This window comes from Triticum urartu, chromosome 4 (assembly GCF_003073215.2).
Source record: "Triticum urartu cultivar G1812 chromosome 4, Tu2.1, whole genome shotgun sequence".
Taxonomy (NCBI): domain Eukaryota; kingdom Viridiplantae; phylum Streptophyta; class Magnoliopsida; order Poales; family Poaceae; genus Triticum; species Triticum urartu.
This window is the reverse complement of record NC_053025.1, coordinates 343,220,675-343,243,289: the sequence shown is the minus strand read 5'-3', so window position 1 is coordinate 343,243,289 and position 22,615 is coordinate 343,220,675.

Sequence of the window (22,615 nt, the reverse complement as noted above, 5' to 3'; positions counted from 1 at the left end):
TTAGGTGGTCCAAGTGCACCATCACCTTCAGCTCGTCCGACCAGCTCAAGTGCGCGGCAACTGACGGCGCCCTCCTGATGCTTTGTTCGCCCCTCATCGGCAATGTCCTCGTCACCAAGACCCTCATCGATGCCGGTGCGGGGCTCAATGTTCTTTCCGTCGACTTCGACGTCGCCCACATCCACCTTCCGTACAATGCCATCCTTGGATATCCAGCCCTGGCCAAGTTCATGGCGGTGACTCATCATGGTTACAATGTCTTCAAGATGCCAGGGAGCAACAACATCATCATGATCGCTTACGAGGAGAAGGATACAGTGTGCTCTCCAGAGCGCGCCTACTAGGCTGCAGCGATCGAGGACCCAAACAACGAAGGCACCATATACCCTCCTGAGGCTGTCGCCAAGAAGAAGAAGCGGCTGCTCCGCCAAGAGCCTCAGGAGAGCAGTGTCTCCAGCGGCACCACCTTAGGACCTGGGCCCACGGATGGGGCGCCTCGCTCTCTCGCATAGGAAGGCGCGCCCGGCACCCCTCTCAGGCTGGGCTCGGGGGCTCTCTTCTAGAGGGCCTCTGACTTAGCCAACATCACGAGGGATTAGCTTGCACACCACATGGAGGTGTGCTTCAATGCGTGTTTCCCTCATGAGGGCACAAGGCACGGGGTGCCAGGTGCTCAGGAGTTCATCACCAAGGCGACTGAGGAGCTTCAAGAGGCGAGAGCCATGCGCGGCGACCGCCGCCCACCACCTGGCGCGACACCTTGTCCTGGCAAGGACAACGAGCTGCGCGTCTACGTCAACATTCCAAGGCTCAACAGGGCCGCATCCCAGGACCGCTTCTGGCCATCGCACGTTGGTCGGTGTGAGGGGCCCCCTCACAGCTATGTTCACATGCCTTTTGGCCTGTCAGACGCGGCTGTTACCTTCCAGTGTCGTTTGCGGAGCGTTCTCGCGGCTCAGGAGGCGAGGCACCAGGCGTTCCTGGCAGAGATGGCGATGGTTCTTCGCGAGCCCCCAGGGCACCCCGAGCCTCCCGAGGATCAGGACCCAAGCGGCTCGTGAGGAGCGACTTCTTCAGCATGCATCTTTAGCTACTGCAACATCTCTTCAACTAGGTGCCAGGTGACATTTTCCGGTTTATTCAGTTGGGGGCGCCCCTTGGACTGCATCATCCCCAGGCCGCGTGGGTCTGTCCCTGTGGCATGTGTCGTTTTGCATCTATCAGAACTAGCGTTATCTCCCTCCATGTGATGATTATGTTATCACCTGCTTTCCTGTTGCCCTCCGCGGCTTCCCGCGTTGCTGACCGGCCTCCTGCTCATCCCATAATGGGGGCTACACATGCTAGCACGGCGCTTGTGCTTGGGCCCGTAACTGCAACGCTGACAAATCTGAGAGATCGAGCTCTGGCTCGTGGCCCGCCCCACGCACGTCACCTCACCAGATCCTCATTGCCTTCATCTTCTTGCGGAAAGATCAGCGGCAGGCCAGCAAATGCGATTATGAGTTATATTCTCCTCTCAAACTAACCCGCAGGAATCTCCAGAGCTTAACTACAGGCGGTCCCGCCGGCCGCCCCTTTTTTACGCAATTTGCTTCCGTGTTAAAGGGGTGGCTCCTGAGCATCGCGCCACAGGAGCTCCTACTGACTCTCCAACCCTCACCCCCTGGCCTTTACCACGGCATCACGACCTGGCATACAAGCGGCGGCTGAGCGTTGTGCGAGGGTCGAGACCCGAGGACGCAGAGCATTTAGATGAGCAAGGAAAGGGGAGGCCGGCGTGAGCCCTACCTGGTAGCACCATCGCTAAAGCGCAAATCGGGCGCCGCACAAGGGAATCACCTTAGGCTCATCAAGATAAGTTACTTATATGAACCTGCGTGAACCCGCTGCTTGGAATTGTCGACGCTCGTAATATCGCTTCGGCAATGCCGCTTCCCTTTTCAGCCTTCAGGGAGCTGCTTGCATCCCAAATGGGACCTCTTGAGCATCGCACCTCAGTAGCTCTTACCGGACCTAGGGCCAGTCACCTCCTGCCCTTGACCACGGCCTCGCGACCTGGCATACCAGCGACGGCCGAAGCTTGCTTGGGGACTGGCACCTGCCCGCGTAGAGTGCTAAGCAACCGCAAGAACGAAAAAGGGCGAACAATGCCGAAGCGGGACACACAGCTGCAACCTTATACTAAGAATAACAAACATCAGAGCAAAAGCATTACAAGTTCTTTACATACTCCCATGGGGTTTGTCTCGATTCCTCGCAGGGACCAAAAGGAGAAAAACCTCAAGAAGCCTTGGCTACGGGCACCGCCGTCGACACTATCATCAACAGTGGGCCACGGGAGGCCGACGCCAACCCCATCCAGATCATCGTCGACACCGAGCGGATGCCGCTGCCGTGCTCCGGGCACGGCCAGAACTCGGTGGAACGTAGCTATCGTTGCTCGACTCCGGAGACTCGCTAGGCTCGGGAGAGTCGCTGGACTCCCAAGAGTCATTGCAGCTGCTCGAGGAGTTGTCCGCGGGACCGAAGGCAGGCTCAGTGCCCACAACCGCGCCACGCAGGCCGCTTCCTCCAGGGCAGCACACCAGGCAGCGGCCCTCCTCGTCGAAGACCTTGAAGGACAGCATGGAGGCGCTGTCGTACGCAAAGTGGATGGTGAGGGCCCCCTCCGCGCGGTAGGCGCGGGCTACCTCACCCCATCCTCGGGTCATGAAGATCTTTCCCGGGGGAACGACCTTGACCTCCACCCCCGTGGCTAGACTGCAGCACCCGACGTGCTGCAGTCACAACTCAAGCGCCCCCCTCGGCGGCATCTCCTCGGCGAAGAACCGCAAGAGCTGGATCCATGTATGCGGCGGCATCGCCGCCTGATAGAGGCGAAGGTCCCGATCTTTTGATGAGATGATAACTATCAATTTGGTGGAGACGACTTTGACAATCCGACTACAAACATGCACAACGTTGCGCCTTAGCAATAGCTAAACCAACTCCGAGAGGTTATTGACTATGTCGAAGCACGATCAACCTGACCACAAAGGTATATTCCTGCAAGCAACCGAAGAACAAGCAAGAATGTGATATAGCAATCTGAATATTGCAAATATTGATGAAGTATTGATAATGGTGGGGATCCAAAAGCGGTCTTGGTCTGGTCATTGGACACAAACGAAGTACACGAAGTTGTGTTGGCTAACTTTTAACTAAACAAATCCCAAGGAAAAAGCTACTAGATGGATCTACTTATATAGGAGCAAGGGGTGGTGGCCAATGAGGCGGGAGGACGTCCCAAGGCAGCCTAAAACTAACCCTTGGTCGAACAAGGCTCATGGGCCCAAGTAGAGGTGATGCAACACCTTTGGACGTCCCAATACATGCTTGCGTGTTCGCACATCCATATGACACGGCTGAATTGGTGCAGCCATGCAATGCAATGGTGCAACGTGCATGTAAAGAGGAGGAGGGCCATGCCCATCTATGATGCATTTTACACAATGCATGCATGCAATTCAGTCCACGCGCAAATGGGCTTGAGTAGGCCATCGTGCAACACCGGCCACGTGAGTGCCCCAACTACGTCCGTACAACGTCCGACTGGTCCACCAAACAACAAATCAAGGCGGCGGCTCCCCTTCATACAATTATAAATAATTAGGCTCCGTCTAGGGTTAGACTCGAGTTTTATTTTATTTTTTAGCCATCGCTACAATTTTGCATCTACGAGACATGTAGGACTACCGCCATGTCAGATCCACAATGGAAACCCAACTTTTGATCTAGTTCATGTGCTCAGTTTATCGTCCGCAATTTCAGTTACAATTCACCTTTGTTCTTACCGGTTCTTCAGTTGCTTGTACGAACTCGAACCTCGTTGTTCAGGTTGATCATGCCTTCGGCAAGGTCAATAACCATCGGAGATTGGTTTAGCGATTGTCGAGGCGTATTGTCGAGTACGGTATAGCTGGATCGTCAAGGTCAAAGTCGACCAAATCTATATTCGTCCCCACTGTCATCGAAAGATCGGGCCGCTGTTACATCAGAGACTTGGACTCTATCTTCTCTTCGCCCAAAACTGATGTGAGAAGACTTTTTGAATAGCACTTAAACTTCTCATTTTCCCTTATCTTCATATGTGGATTGTACAAACGTCCCTTACACCTGCAATTAAACATGACACAAAAGTTTGTGAAGTATCTTTGTCCTGGATGACATAATTAAATTATTGCATAGTTTTCATTAGAAATCACCTCACAAATATACATGTATGCAATATTTTTGGTCGTAGCCAAGGTAGTCATGTCCTCATCATCCTCCCCTTCTTGCAAACAACGTCGTCCTCGACGTTGCTTAATCTGAAATGTGGCTAACAAAAGAGACAAGGTCTACATGTTGTATATGTATATGTCATCCATTTTTATTTCCCTTGGTTTTTGCACATATGACACATGTATACATGAGTGACTTTCATAGTTCATAAAATCTGAAGCCAAAATATTATCACAAGAACAAGAATGCATGAAAATATTTTAACTTAGTTTGCATATATAAGTGAAGCTCTTTTTCATTTCACAAGTTTGACAATGTTCATCATTAAACCAACCCAACATTCGTGAATAAACCTTACATGCATCAATTTTACATGGTACAACATGCTTAAATAAGCAAACATGCAATAAGTCATTGGTCACAGAATCATCACCAAGATTAGAGGTCATATCAAAACGATTAAACATTGGTTCTTTTGCATCAACAATTAATTCAATGGGTGCACTCAAATTGTTGGTATTTCATTTGTTTGATCACATGACACATTCATGACAGCAACACAATTATCTAAAATAGGTGGTGTAGCCAAATCAATAGGTAACTCAACACATGATGTATTCAAGTTAACTAGGCATGCATCATTCTCATGTGAAAGTGGAAAATTTGTACCTTTGTCATTACCTCTTGTGATCAACTCAGATGATGTAGGCACTCTCGGTGGTGATGTGTCACATGGTGGAGATGGTGTAGTCCTCGCAACAATGGATGTGGTTGTCATAGTACGCCTAGTAGTTGAAGACACATCTGTATCAACAATTGGAATGTGCACCGTGTGCTTGTTCTCCCTGTGGGAAACATGTCATTTTTGTTGGGGAACGTAGTTATTTCAAAAAAAATCCTACACACATGCAAGATCATGGTTATGCATAGCAACGAGACGGGAGAGTATGTCTACGTACCCTCGTAGACCGAAAGCAGAAGTGTTTATCAACGTGGTTGATGTAGTCGTACACCTTCACGATCTGTCCCGATCAAGTACCGAACGTACGGCACCTCTGCGTTCAGCACACGTTCAGCTTGATGACGTCCTCGCCTTCTTGATCCAGCAAGAGGGGCGAAGTAGTAGATGAGTTCCGGCAACACGGCGGCGTGGTGACGGTGTTGGTGAAGAACAATCTCTGCAGGGCTTCACCTAAGCACTACGAAAACTATTACAGAGGATAAACTAGAGGGGACGGGGTTGCCGGCACACGGCTTGGTGTTTCTTCATCTGTCTTGGGTGCTAGCCCTACCCCTCTATTTATATGTTGAGCCTTGGGGTCGAAACTTGGAGTAAAAGCCTCCGCAAAGTCGGTTTCACCCGAAAGGCAAGAGTCCTTCTTGGACTCCAGGGCCAGACACCAGGGTTCTCGGCGTCTGGACCCAGACGCCAAGGACCCTAGCATCTGGCCCCTGGACTCCACAAAACTTCCTTTTGCGCTTTCCAAAATCCATATGGGCTTTCCCCTTTGGCCCAAATAAAGTGTTCTCGTACACAAACATTTCGGGAAACATCCGGAACCCCTTCCGGTGAATTCCGACCAAACGCTATTATCACATATATCAAACATTATCTCTGGACCATTTCGGAGTTCCTCGTCATGTCCATGATCTTATCCGGAACTCCGAACAACATTCAGTTACGAACATACATAACTCATAAATACTATATCGTCAATGAACGTTAAGCGTGCGGACCCTACAGGTTCGAGAACTATGTAGACATGACCGAGACACTTCTCTGGTCAATAACCAATAGCAGAACATGGATGCCCATATTGGCTCCTACATATTCTATGAAGATCTTTATCGGTCGAACCGCATAACAACATACGTTGTTCCCTTTGTCATCGGTATGTTACTTGCCTGAGATTCGATCGTCGGTATCTCAATACCTAGTTCAATCTCGTTACCAGCAAGTCTCTTTCCTTGTTTCGTAATGCATCATCCTGCAACTAACTCATTAGTTACATTTCTTGCAAGGCTTATAGTGATGTGCATTACCGAGAGGGCCCAAAGATACCTCTTCGACAATCGGAGTGACAAATCCTAATCTCGGTCTATGCCAACTCAACAAGTACCATCGGAGACACCTGTAGAGCACCTTTATAATCAGCCAGTTATGTTGTGACGTTTGGTAGCACACAAAGTGTTCCTTCGGTAATCGGAAGTTGCATAATCTCATAGTCATAGGAACATGCATAAGTCATGAAGAAAGCAATAGCAGTAAAACTAAAATGATCAAGTGCTAAGATAACGGAATGGGTCAAGTCAATCACATCATTCTCCTAATGATGTGATCCCGTTTATCAAATGACAACTCATGTCTATGGTTAGGAAACATAACCATCTTTGATCAACGAGCTAGTCAAGTAGAGGCATACTAGTGACACTCTGTTTGTCTATGTATTCACACATATATTATGTTTCCGGTTAATACAGTTCTAGCATGAATAATAAACATTTATCATGATATAAGGAAATAAATAATAACTTTATTATTGCCTCTAATGCATATTTCCTTCAGTTTTATTTCCTGTTCAGCTTTGCATGCAAAATGAAACAAATGGTCCATAGGATAATACTCTTCATGAATTAGTATCTCTTGAATATCACGGTCTAATCCTCCCCAAAATATATCCATAAAATCTTCTTCACTTTCTTCTAAAACTGAGTGCAACAATATAATTTGTAAATCATCATAATATTTTGTTACCGTGTTAGTGCCTTGTTTTAAATGTTGTAATTTTTTTAATCATGCCACGAGTATAGTAAACATCAATGAATATATCTCTCATGACAAGTTTTAAATCATTACAAGTAGTAGGTATAAAATCAGGGTTTAACCGACAATATTCACTCCACCAAACTAAAGCAAGGCTACTGAAAGTACTAATTTAATCCTTCCAAGCTCCACATATTTCTACATCAGGTATACGTATGTTCCGCTGACAATCGCTTTACTCAGTCTTCAGAGTTATTTGACACCATTGGTTGCCTGTCACCACCTGCTCCATGGTAAGACTTGTAAGATGATGATAATTGCTATACTGTGAGCGTTTTACCACCACATCCTAGTATTTCATTGGAACATTATTCTCAAATTTGTTTTCTTGTTTTCTACTAACTATGGCATGTTCCAGAGTTGTTAGTTCTTGGGCTTCATCGATCATGGGAGATTTGCCATCACCTAAGAAAATACAACAAATGTCACAAGAGGAGCAACAAATGTCACAAGAGGAGCAACAACATCAGATATGCCATCACCTAAGAAAATTTGGTAGCTAAAGAGTAGCGATAATCAATTCAGAGATGCAATGTTGAATAAACGCTCAACGACGGTACTATACTGGTCGTAGGCTAGACCGGACTAGAGACGCGACCCTAGAACATTAATGAGGTCACGACGTAGCACAACTAGCATTAATAAAGGATATCAAGTAGCTCTGGACAGCAAGATATAAGTGAAGATCACAATAGCAGTAAAGATAATGATGTGAAACAACAGCCAAGCAGGATATATGAACAACTTTCTCTCCAACTTTTCTCTGGAAAAGTTTGTGCCGATTTTCTAATAATTATTCTCAAGAATGGCACTAACTCAAGCTTTCAAACGCAAAAGGAATCACTTAATTCCGAGTTGATATGAGCAGTCAAAAAATTCTAAAACTAGCCTGAAAAACGGGAATAAGTTGTGTTCGCGAACTTCCGAGGGAAAAAAGACCTATTTAGAAGCCGATTTTATGGTGCCAAATATTGAAATAGCTTCTGTAACTATTTAGATGAGGCTCGTTGCTAGCTTTCATTTGAGTACTTGTGGAGCCAAAACGGACTTCGTATGAGGAATTTATCCATGTTTTACTGAAGAGTGCACAAAACAGAATTCAGTCTGAATTCAACTACGAGATTGAGTCTAGATAGATCCGAACTTTGTTTTTTCTCTCTCTTTTTTCCTCACACTATTTTCTGTTTCTTTCTCTTTTTTTTCTCCGTCTTATTTGACTCTCTCCATCTTTCCAAAACAAACTAGATAGGATGCAAATTGGATCAAGCGAAGATGTGGGCGATCTCAACTATGATTAGGACAATGAACGGTGAGTAGCACTTGTTGGAAATTGATGGATGGGTGGTGGACAGCGGAAGGGATAAAGATGCAGCAGCGGCGTGACTAATGTGAACAAAACTGGAAACTCTAAACGAACTAGACACTAAGACCAGCAACTCGACATGACAATGCAACTGATAATTCAACTATGCAAGCAATAAGAAGAAAATTGCAAAGGCTCAGACTGGCTTGGTCAAAGGATGAATAGATCTAAATTTTTTGTGCCTTTTTCTTGTACAATAGGTAAATAATAAATCTAATCTAGGGAAACTAGAAATTCTCCCCGAGCAACCTAAAAACTGATACCACTTGATAGATGCGAGGGTCCCGATCATTCGATGAGATGATAACTATCGATTTGGTGGAGACGAATTTGACGATCCGACTACAAACGTGCACGACGTTGCGCCTCAGCAATCGCTAAACCAACTCCGAGAGGTTATTGACCACGCCAGACCATGATCAACCTGACCACGAAGGTCTATTCCTGCAAGCAATCAAAGAACAAGCAAGAATATGATAAGGCAATCTGAATATTGCGAATATAGATGAAGTATTGATAATGGTGGGGATCTGGAAGCGGTCTTGGTCTGGTCGTTGGACACAAACGAAGTACACGAAGTTGCGTTGGCTAACTCCTAATTAAACAAATCACAAGGAAAAAGCTACTAGATGGGTCTACTTATATAGGAGCAAGGGGTGGAGGCCAATGAGGTGGGAGGACGTCCCAAGGCAGCCTAAAACTAACCCTAGATCGAACAAGGCTCATGGGCCCAAGTGGAGGTGATGCAACACCTTTGGACTTGTAGTTTGACTCGGTTTCTGCTACAGCGTCAGATTGTTTCGTCGATAACTCAATGCTCCGGACGTATTTTAAGATGAATCCAATTGGGCTGGAAAGAGCACGAAAATTACTTTCCAACAAAAAAGAATCGCCCAATTCGGAGTCCGTATGAAAGAGTTATTGGCGTTTTGAGTCAGGTATGTATGTGTAGTCCTAATCTGAATCCAGAACGTGAGAGACTTGGACTCTATCTTCTCTTGGCCCAAAAGTGATGTGAGAAGACTTTTTGAACATCACCTAAACTTCCCTTTTTCTCTTATCTTCATATGTGGATTGTACAAACGTCCCATACATGTGCAATTAAACATCACACAAAAGTTTGTGAAGTATCTTTGTCCTGGATGACATAAATAAATTATTGCATAGTTTGCATTAGAAATGTCACACCCAATATGCGATACTATCCTAATGAGACTCAAAGGTCCCACGAAGGATAAAACCGCATATTGACATGCTTTTGCAAGGTGGATATCATTACATCAACAGTACATAATAGGTGGGGATACATACAAGGCATACCAATGCCGCAAGAATACATCAATACATCTTACATAGAACAACATCCGACTACGGATGAAACACAAAAAAAAGCTCAAACGACATCCACCCTGCTAGCCCAGGCTGCCGGCCAGGAACCTTTCCCTCGAACGAAGAATAAGCGGAACATGAATTCCAAAACATGAAACATCACTCTCGCGTCATGATCATCGCATTTCCTGTACCTGCAACTGTTTGTGTAGTAAACTGTGAGCCATGAGGACTTGGCAATCCCATTACCATGTGTATCAAGACTAAAAAAGCTTAATGGGTATGGAAGGGATAAAGTGGTGAGGTTGCAGCAGCTACTAAGCAAAATATGGTGGCTAACTTACGAGTACAAGAATCAGATGAGAAACTACGCAATGGTCGCAAACTAGAAATGATCAAGATGTGATCCTGAACTACTTACGGTCAAACGTAACCCAACCGTGTTCTCTTCTTGAACTTTCCTAAAAAGAGACAGTCATGGCTACACAACACGGTTGGTGTATTTTGAAATGAGTTACTTCAAGTCCTCTACAACCGCATATTAACAAATTCCCATCTGCCACATAATCGCGGGCACGGCTCTTCAAACTTTAAACCCTGCAGGGGTGTCCCAACTTATCCCATGACAAGCTCATGATCCGCGTAGACAATCCTCCCTTGCGGGACACCTGATCAGACTCGGAATCCCGCTGCACAAGACATTTCGACAATGGTAAAACAAAACCAGCAAGACCGCCCGAATGTGCCGACAAATCCCGATAGGAGCAGCGCATATCTCGTTCTCAACGCACACTGGATGAGACATCCTACGAGTAAAACTAACCCTCGAGTTACCTCGAGGTGGCCCCGCAGTCTACTCGGTTCGGACCAACACTCAGAGGAGCACTGGCCCGTGGGTTAAATAAAGATGACACTCGGGTTTATAACTCCCAAGGGAAAAGTTTAGGTTGTTAGGAAAATGTTAAAACCAATGTTGGGCCTTGCTGGAAGAGTTTTATTCAAAGCAAACTGTCAAGAGGGTCCCATACCCCTCACCGTGTTAGGGACGCAAAATCAAGGAACATAACATCGCTATGACAGAAACTAGGGCGGCAAGAGTGTAACAAAACACCAGGAATAAGGCCGAGCCTTCCACCCTTTACCAAGTATATAGGTGCACTAATTAAATAAGAGATATTGTGATTTCCCATGATATCCATGATATCCATGTCCCAACATGGAACAACCTACAACTGCACCTGCAACTAGCAACACTATAATAGGGGCTAATCAAAGCGGTAACATAGCCAAACAACGGTTTGCTAGGAAGGGTGAAAAAGGTTAGAGGCTATCATGGCAACTGGGAGGCTTGATAAACAAGTGGTAGGTAGCGCGACATAGCGATAGCATCGAGACAACTAGCATAGCAAAGATAGTAGTGAGATCCAAGGTGACAGCCATCTTGCCTAAAATCCCGCTAGGAAGAAGAACGAGTCCATGAAGTAGACGAACCAACGTAGTCGAACGGGTCCTCACAATCGCAACGTAACAGGAACTATCGAGAAGAAGCACAACCGGAAAGAAGCAAACAACATGGTAAACACACAACACATAAACATGACATGATGCTCAACCAAGTAAGATGCATGCCAAGGCTATATGGTTCTACTCATGACAAGAGATGATGCATACAAGAGCCACATATCAAAGCAAGTTTAAATGAGGCCGGAAACAACGTAGAACAATTCTGATAAGTCCTCATATGCAAATTTCGAAATTGGTCCAGATCTGACTAGAATACAATGTTGAAGTTGTTAAACATCAATTTAAAATGCACCAAGATGATCTACATGATTTTCTAGTCAAGTTACATATAAAGTTCGTTTAATTCGGAGCTACGGCCTAGAAGATATGAGCAAAACAAATTAAACATGGCATTGATGCAAATGCAAGCAAAACAACATCACAAACACTCCAAAACATGGATGCTACAAGGTAACATGAAACTACATGCAAAAACTAAGCAAGTTTCATATAGAGCATGCTCAAAACGGAGCCACGGTTCAACACATAACTCCATTCAAGAGTCAAACATAAGCTGCCCAAAACAGCAACTAGGCACTTTGCACTCAAGGAAACAACATGCCACAGGAATCATATGGGCACAAACTTGACATGCACCCAAAGTACAGACAACAAGCTTCAAATAACATTTAAGGTTTAGGTTCATATGCATCAAGCTTAATCCCAGATGATCAATGCAAAAACCAACTTAATAACACAGATTATGACTGAAAAACAGGGCAGACATGTGAGCAGGAATAACTTATTGACATGTTGGAGGCATGAAACAATGATGATATGTTGCAAGATTATAACAAGCAAAAGCACGGCATTAAAGTACATGATAAACATGGCAAAACATTATTACTAAGCATCCCCATATGACCCATAGATCAATGGCAATCGACCAGACAAGATGCAAGAAGATATAAGATGATTCTCAGACTTGGAAAAAATCTGGGGATGCAAAACATAACATTATGATGCTGACTTTGGGGGAACTTAACAGCAAGCATATCAACTTTATTATTGAATCAAAAGACATGGAAATGTAGTACACATGATATGCTTCAACTTAGTCCATGTGCACAAGTTCATATGAAGCATGGAGTAATCACAAAGATTCATGCAAAAAGGAACATGCTGTTAACAGGATGACAGATTTAGCATGATGGCAACTTGAGAGCAAGAAAGAGACAAGCTACAACATGTTATCTTAATAATCAAGGGCATGGTATCAAAGTACACATAACAAGGAGCAAATAACATCAAGGCATCATATACATATGGCTCATAGACTAATGAGAACCATCAAGACAAGATTGCATGTTGTAACAGTTTCGGCAAGTGTAAAACAACAACATCAACATAGCATGTTTGCAAGCTTGGAACCGAGGTCATATGAAGTCCAAAATTATCAAACTTGACATGTGGACAAATTAATCATAGCATACTTTAATTTATGTAAATGGAGCATCACCAAAAGAGGCATAGGTTGACCAATAACAAGCTCACAACCTGACATCATGAAGTTAACATAAACCTGGAACATCATTTAGGCATTTTCATGGCAATGGAAACATATGCTACAGGAGATATATAAGGCATCAACAGGCACGGCATCATAGAGCATGATATGGACATCAAGACACCCTTACTGAAGTTCATCAAAATATGCATGGAATAGATGGTAGCTTCAAGTTTACATAGCAACACAATGTAACAGTTACAGACTTAGCAAAATTCACTAAGTCTCGGAAATCAGCAACATTAAGTAGCACACACAAAATGTTGGAGGCATGAAACAATGATGACAAATTCACTAAGCTTGTGCTAGTTACCACAAGGCACATAAAAATACATGGATTGGACCACTGTAACGATGGCATGAATATGCTCCTAAAACATATAGACATGATGCACAAAAGATGCACACACAAAATGCAATGAAAAAGACAAAACAACAGTTTTAGCAGTTAACATCATATAGCACTCTTGCAATAGGGATTAACATGGCATAGTGCATCCTAACATGCATTAAAATGACACTAACATAAAGAACACTCAGAGACGAACAATTTGACATATCATATGCTCAATTTGGACACACATGCACACATATATGGCAGGTCAAAGGTGCTAACATGAAATGCTTTCAGGAAAAGACTTAGTCATTTTTAATAGGGAAAACAGGTGAGTGCACAATAGTATAAAATGCATGGGGCGGGGGTTAGGTGCGGGAGCTCACATTGGGCCCGTGGGCCAGATCTAGAACGATCGGGAGGCGGTTCGGTCGTGCCGGTTGAACCGGGCAGGTTCGCAAGTGAACCGGCCGGTTCACCAGACTTGTTGGTCCAGGCGAGGTCGGAGGCGGGGTGCACCTGGCGGGCGTCGCCAATGGTGCGAGGGAATGAGCGGGCCGAGCTCCTCCTCGAGGCAGGACGATGATGGCTTGGCGCGGCTCCGGCAAGGTCCAAGGCGCAGGACATGCGGATTCGGAGCGGTAGAGGCCGGATATGGCTCTAGGGACTCATCCCCGGCGATGACGAGGGCCGATGGAGATCCGGCGAGCTCTAGGCCATCTCTGGCTGGAGTGGCGGCGATGGATCCCTGCGGAGAAGGGAGAGAGCGAGGTGAGGGGGGCCCAGGGGAGGAAGGAGGAGAAGGGGCGCGGCGGCGCGCTGCTCACCGGCGGCGGGGATCCGGCATGAAGGTTGCCGGCGATGCGGGCAGAGGCACGAGGTGGCGGACGTAGAGGGCGGCGGCGGATGGGCTTGTCCAGGCCCAGATGGGCTCGGCGGGCCGTGCGCGAGCTTGGGCGGGCGCGCGATGGTGGGAGCGGGCCAGCGGGCGACGTGGCCGGCTCTGGATGGCCAAAGCGGCGGCTGGCGGCGGTGCTGGCTCGCCTGGAACTGCCAAGTGGCGGCGGTTGGGTGGCCGGCGCTAAAAACGATGAGGGAGGTGGCGGCTGGCAGTGGAAAACAAGGAAGGGGTAGGTAGGAGGCCAAAAATGGCAGGGGGGCATCTATCTATAGCAAGGGGGCTAGGCTTAGGGGGTTTTCATCCGTTTTCGGACCGTTCGATCCCATCGGACGGTCCCGGGGCAGAGAGGGATTAGGTGAATGGTTAGTGGGCTGTGTAGATGGGCTAGGCTAGGGGAGAGAATAGAAGGCAGCCCGGCAACCATTTTCCGGAGACCGGAAACATCCGACGAAAATACCGGCTATATTGCCGCTATAGTTATCCATTGGGGCATCAAACGAACTACAATTGTGATGAAACTTGGCAGTCGGTCTGCCTACACTATAACAAGACCGCACGCCAACTTTCATCCCATTCCGAGAACATTTTCCGGCCACTTATAAAATAATATTTCAATCATGCTGCGGGCGCGTGCGAGTGTGTCTGAGCTCATAACGGACAACGGAGAGAACTGGGGGAACCCGGTCAGATGCAATGCACATGATGACATGGCAAGATGCAACACGCAAGCAAATGACATGGCAACGACAGCGAATAACTGGGAGACACCTGGCGCAATGAACCCGGGGCGTTACAACTCTCCTCCATTAACAAGAGATCTCGTCCCGAGATCTTAGGAACGAGACGGAAGAGAAAGAGGAAGAGGTGAAACAAGAATGCAAGAGAGAAGGTGAACAAGACCGAGGGGACTCGGGTAGAAAAGAGAAACAACGATTATGACAAGAATCAAAAGCTCAAGTAACAAGATAGACTCTGAACCCACTCCGGTTAGAACTAGATAGAAACGTAATAATAACGGGAGAATATAACATGATCTTGACAAGATGGAACGATACTTGATGAGAGGAACAACACAAGGCCTCCGGACGAATTAAAAGAGTAGAATGAAAAGAACGAAGAAGAAAAAGACAACTTCTACCACAATGAATTCCGAAAGCCTTGTTACGAAGAAGGGTTGAATGGAGTTGTTGAGAACATCAACAAAAAAGAATAACCTTGTTGTGGGCTTATGGAAAACATCTCCAGATTATGAGGTGATAACCGGCCACAAGCAAAAAAGATTGAATAGCTACGGTGAACGAACAAATGCAAAACTCCACTTCAAAAGAATATGGAGAATTAAGTGCACTTCGAGATGCAAGAAGAAAAGATACTTGAGGTCAAACAAGAATCTTGATGAACACTTGAAGAATGAATTAACTCTTCGATGAGCCACCATGTTGAGCCTTCGTCAGAACTCCGGTAACAAAAGGATGATGAGATAGAATTGGAGGATGAAAAGAATAAGATTAAAGCCTTGCGATGATTTAGATGGAGCTTCGCGATGATACAACCAAGGAAACTTTGAACTCCGGAAACGAAAAGATGAAAACACTTCGAACCGAGAATGTGACATGACGAATAAACTCTGAAAAGAAGAGATTAATCAACTCGATGAGAGAAGAATAATAATTTTGTTATGCTTATCCTCCACCAATTAAATTGATGAGAAGCAATGGATTGCATACAACGTATTCGCGTTGGAAAAATATTAAGGGGAGATATAGTGCAACACTTGGGAATTTCTTCTAGAGCCACCGATAGGATTGGAATGAACGAATGAATTGATATGATAGCAAAGGAAAAGGAATCATGAACGAACCACTGTAAGAATTGAAGAGAATGACTCTCCGGAAAGCATTACACACGCACGAAGATACTTGAAGGAATCAAAATGCAAGAGAATGAAGATATTGCGAACTGATTAAAGAATGCTTGACCGAAGCACCGGTACAAATATGGGAACGAACGAAACTAAAAACTTGGAACGAAGAAATCTTCTGAAATGCAGGCCTACGGATAATCAAAACAGAAAACAACTCCTGAAATACTCCGGATGGGTAGGAAAAGAATCACCCGATTGGAAACAATTTGAGAGGATAAACATCAAGCTACCACCACAAATCTCCAGGAGAACGAACAAGATTTAGAGGAAAACTCTTCTTTGGTCTTCAAATGTTGAGAACGACGACGAGAAACACCTAGAAGAATTTGGGTATACTCCGGAAGAACGAAGGGTATAAAAGTTGAACCAACGATGAAACGAATTTGAAAGCGAGCTTGGAAAAGCATCTGACTGATGAAATTCATTCTTACGTCATACTTTGAAAAGAATTTGTGACTAGCTCTGGTAATATTAGAAGAGTCTGGTAAGATACTGGGAAAAGACCTGTGGGTTAGGGCCCACTAAAAAGAAACACCGTTGGAAAGGATTGTTAGAGAGAATGATGCACCGGAACGATTGAAAGACTTGAATGAGGTGAAAACCTCAAAATAATTGAACAAACACGAATCTTCTGAGATGTCTGGAGTACTCCGGAAGGACAAACTAGCGAGAGGCGAACGAGCGGGGGGAAACACTTCCGCTGACGGAAAGAATATGATCAACAACGAAATCTTGAATTGTACCCACCAGAAAGAAAACGAGATGAACAATGATGAACTAGACGAGAATTCACCGGTTGGAACAATTGAAGCTACATTGAAGAGGCTCCGCACGAATAGGATGGATACTCGATTTCAAACTCCGGCTCCGAGAAGAAAAAGGTTGGGCGGGTGGGAAAAGAAAACAACTTAGGACGGAGAAAACAACATCGTTGAGAAAGAACTGAGGATCGACCTCGCAAAATATGAAGAGGATCGAATCAACTTGACGAGAAATGTACCAGATGAAAACAGCTGACATCCCAACGAACGAAAACTTACCGCGTGATCCTATAAAAATTGAAGGGTAAGAGGAGTATATCAAAACACCTATGTCAAGATTTTCTCACCAGAGTGAAGGGGGCTGAGAAGTAAAAAAGAATTCCTACTATCCAATATAACTAGACTCTGATTTTTTTTCTTCTAGACTCAACAATGGCCAAACTACACGATCAAACAAGGGTGGCTCCTAGGGTCGGTCGAGGCTCTGATACCAACTTGTCACGCCCAATATGCGATACTATCCTAAAGAGAATCAAAGGTCCCACCAAGGATATGACCGCATATTGACACGCTTTTGCAAGGTGGATATCATTACATCAACATTAGATAATAGGTGGGGATACATACAAGCCATACCAATGCCGCAAGAATACATCAATACATCTTACATAGAACAACATCTGACTACGGATGAAACACAAACAAAAGTGCAAACGACATCCACCCTGCTAGCCCAGGCTGCCAGCCAGGAACCTATCCCTCGAACGAAGAAGAAGCGGAACAAGAACTCCAAAACATGAAGTATCGCTCTCGCCGTGACTGTTTGTGTAGTAAACTGTGAGCCACGAGGACTGAGAAATCCCATTACCATGGGTATCAAGACTAACAAAGCTTAATGGGTATGGAAGGGGTAAAGTGGTGAGGTTGCAGCAATGACTAAGCAAAATATGGTGGCTAACATATGAGTACAAGAATTAGATGAGAAACTACACAACGGTCGCAAACTAGAAATGATCAAGAAGTGATCCTGAACTACTTATGGTCAAACATAACCCAACCATGTTTTCTTCTCAAACTTTGCCGAAAAGAGACAGTCATGGCTACGCAACGCAGTTGGTGTATTTTAAAATGAGTTTACTTCAAGTCCTCTACAACCGGATATTAACAAATTCCCATCTGCCACATAACCGCGGACATGGCTTTCGAAAGTTTAAACCCTGCAGGGGTGTCCCAACTTAGCCCATGACAAATAAATTTGTCTATGACAAGAGCAATATGTGCCAAGTATAATACTTGTATTGTGCTTGGGACTTCACAATATTTTAAGGAGCAATAGACATTAGCCCCCAAGTGCCGAGTATAATACTTGTATTGTGCTTAGGACTTCACAGTATTTTAAGGAGCAATAGACATTAGCCCTGGGCGAAAGCATGGCTAGGTGATCTTGAACCGACAGACTTGGCAAATGGCTGTCCGAGCATAAAAGAATATGGGTCACCCTTTAGTGCAGATGACTTCGCCGCCATTACGAGGGAAATGCATCCTCTGGCTAGTAAACTGGCTACAGACACTTATCTTCCACATTACCATCTGGTTTACGATGCCAACAATAAGAAGAGCAAGGCGCCGACTAATGATGCTCCGGACCTGGCTCCTCCGATCCTTAAGCACACATATGCCCCTGATGTTGATCCATCGACACTTATAAGTGATGAGGCTGTATTCAGAGCTTTAACTGGGATCGACTGGACAACCACTGACTTCTAGCCATTGGGTGAAGAGAAGGAAGATGATCCGGCGCCGGACGATCCACAATCTTCAACTCAGCATGGCCAAGAGTCCTAAGTTGTAGGACGGCTTAACATCTGCTTTTCTGCGGAACTGCTAAGACAATTTTTCCTTTGGGGCATCAGATGCCTTTGTAATAGGCTAGTTAAACTCTTGATCTGCCATGCCATCGTGCATGTTTTGTTGTGCATACACTATTCATCCGCCAAAGGAAAATCTGCTACTTATGCTTATAATACCAACACTTTGAGTCTGTTCCTGCATACAAACAGATCACAAGTGCCCTGGTTGTTTACCACAGGACAGGTCATAATACCCTATATAAAACCACTTGTGACTAAAACAGTTCATAACCAGGGCCGGTTTAATCATAACCATATATAATCAAAAAATATCATACCTGTGATATTCGATCACACTGCTGGTTTATCATACTAGTGCAGTAAGGGTGACAACCTAAAAAGATTGGACACATGATGCCGTTTTTAATTGTCATATACTGCCGGCTTACAACGACTTATGCAGCAAGCAGTAATATCCCAGAACTTAGAACATAATGCTTCCAAGTATTTAATATCATCATATGCTGGCGACTGATAGTCTGCAATCATAGCGGGTTATAAAAAACCCAAAGATGCTCAAATATGAGACAGACAGGGCAGCTTGGCCCGATTTGTGAAAACCATATGGTGAGAAAAAAGGAGTGATATAAATCCAAGATAAATAAAACCCATAAAAAACGAGGCTGTTATAAATCTCCACAACCAAATCTCAACATAAAACTTCAATGAAACTAGCATGATAGCCACTGGAGTATCCTCACTTTTCGTAAGCCGACTCTCACATGACCCAATCGATGTTTAACCTGGATAAGTTTAGGGTCTTGTTTAAAGATTGACTTATCGAGAGTACACGAGGTCGGAGTAGGATCATGCAAACAGGCAGGTTTAACCAAGTTTCAATGAAGGCGACCTAATAGCCTGGATTCATCCTCGCTATCCGTAAGTCGTGCCCTCACATGACAAACCGGCATTTTAACCTTAATGAGTCCAAGGTCTTGTTTAAAAGATTGACTATTAAGAGTTTGGCGGGTCAATCAGGATTACCTGATGGAGAAGCATCTGGCATACAGGCAGGATAACCTGGAAGGGTTACGTCCTCTTTGGTGAACACACCTATGTGTGAATAAGATAACCCAGCCAAGAGGGTAGTAACACTATGTTCTCTTTGGTGAATACACCTATGTTTGAACAGGAAGCCCCCAAGTGACATATTCGTGAGCTATGCTCGCTGGATACCTATGTCTGAGTTGTGTTGTGCAACAAAACTCTCTTTGGTCCCGGTAAACCGGGCGTCAAGCCGCGGAAGTAATCATATGACATGACAATAAAGACTCAGATTCTGAGATTTGAAAACAACAAATGCCCTGAATTTACCAGGGGTGCTGATTTTATTATATTTCTCATAGTATTCACTGATATAAATATGTACATCTCAAGAGCCAGTAGCTCAGGTGTAATAAGGCCGAAGATGAGCAATATTCCATGGCCGGCGGGTCTCCTCCTCCGACGTGCGTGAGTCCTTGTGGTCTCGAACATCGATAAGATAGTATGACCCATTGTTCAGATTTTTGCTGACCACGAAGGGCCCTTCCCAAGGTGGGGACAGCTTGTGCATATCAGTCTGATCCTGTATAAGCCGGAGCACCAAGTCACCTTCTTGAAAGGTTCTGGTCTTAACCCGGCGGCTATGATAACGCCGTAGATCTTGTTGGTAAATCGTTGAACGAGCCACGGCAAGATCACACCCCTCATCTAACAGGTCAAGTGCATCCTGTCGTGCCTTTTCATTGTCAGCTTCAACATAAGCCACCACATGGGGCGAGTCATCACAGATGTCACTAGGGAGAACCGCCTCCACTCCGTGAACCATGAAGAAAGGCATCTAACACGTAGATCTGTTGGGGGCAGTATTGATACTCCATAACACTGAGGGTAACTCCTCTACCCAACAACCCGGCGTCCTATGCAAAGGAACCATAAGCCGGGGCTTAATGGCCCTCAGGATCTCTTGATTGGCTCTCTCAGCTTGACCATTAGACTGGGGTGAGCCACTAATGATACGTCAAGCCGAATATGCTCACGTTGACAAAATTCTTTCATAGCATCTTTGGATAAATTAGTGCCATTATCAGTGATAATGCTATGGTGAAAGCCAAAACTAAAAATCACCTTTTTTTATGAATTGAACCGTCGTCGCCACGTCACACTTACTGACCGGCTCTACTTCAACCAATTTAGTAAATCTGTCAACCGCCACCAAAAGGCGAGTCTTTTATCTTTGGACCTTTTGAATGGCCCAACCATATCAAACCCTAGATTGCAAACAGCCAAGCAATTGGAATCATCCTCAATTCTTGAGCCTGCACATGAGCTCGTTGTGAAAACTTCTGACAACCATCACATTTACTGACTAGATGCTCAGCATCAGCGTTAGCCGTCAACCAATAAAATCCATGACGGAAAGGTTTGGCTACGAGCGACTTAGAACTGGCGTGATGACCACAATCTCCTTCATGTATCTCTCGCAGAATCTCGCAGCCTTCTTGAGGAGAAACACAACGTTCAAACGCCCCTGTGACACTGCGATGATGCAACTCTCCATTGACAATAGTCATTGACTTAGACCGCCGGGTTATCTTCCTGGCCAAAGTTTCATCCTCAGGTAACTCTCCCCGGGTCATATAAGCCAAATATGGAACCGTCCAATGAGGAATCACATGAAGAGCCGGCACCAATTGTGGTTCCAGGTCAGGAATAGCAAGGTCCTCTTCTGTAGGCAATTTGACAGAAGGGTTATGCAGAATATCCAGGAAAGTATTAGGTGGCACCGGCTTACGCTGAGACCCAAGCCAACTTAAAGCATCAGCCGCCTCATTTTTCCTGTGATCCACATGCTCAACCTGATAACCCTTGAAATGCCCAGCAATAGCATCAACCTCTCAACGATAAGCCGCCATGAGTGGATCCTTTGAATCCCAAGTGCCAGAAACCTGCTGAGCTACCAGATCTGAGTTGCCGAAGCACCTCACCCTTCTTAAGTTCATCTCCTTAGCCATTCGAAGATCATGGAGCAAAGCCTCATACTCAGTTGCATTGTGAGTAGAAAGGAACATCAACCTGAGAACATAAGAAAACATATCACCTCGCGGGGAAGTGAAGACAACTCCAGCTCCCGAGCCTTCTAACTGTCTGGATCCATCAAAGTGAATAGTCCAATATGTGTTATCCGACTTTTCTTCAGGCACCTACAACTCAGTCCAATCATTGATGAAATCCACAAGTGCTTGTGACTTGATAGCCGTGCGAGGCACATACTTCAAACCATGGGGTCCGAGCTTAGTGGCCCACTTGGCTACCCGGCCTATGGCTTCTCGCTTTTGAATGATATCCCCTAAAGGGGCAGAACTAACCACAGTGATGGGATGACCAAAAAAATATTGCTTGAGCTTTCGACTAGCCATGAATACCCCATATACGAGCTTCTGCCAATGCAGATACCTCTGTTTGGACTCAATAAGTACCTCACTGATGCCTGGCTCCTTCCTTTACACCACAATGGCTACACTGACAACTTGTGATGTAGGGTAGAACCCTAGTGGCCCGATCTTCCACGAAAGGAGCGGATCCCGCGAAGAACACGAAGAACACGAGGAGGGAAACGAGGGGAACACAAGAGAACACTCAAACCAACAAGTATGATCACACATGTGCTAGATCCTCGAAACACAAAGAGAGATACAAGATCCAAAGTCAACAACGGACGATAGAAGAGGTAACCGGTTCTTCTCGGTGAGGAGGTCTTGAGTCCACAAGGGGATCTTCCCGTGAGGAGTCTTGAATCCAAGGTGGATCTTCTCCATAGAGGGGCCGCAGTCTCTCTCGTGGAGTAGATCTGATATGGATGAGCGAAGCTCTATCTCTCAAATGAGCTATCACAACGCTAACCCTAAAACGTAGGTGGAGGGGGAGTATATATAGTCTAAGGGGCAAAGG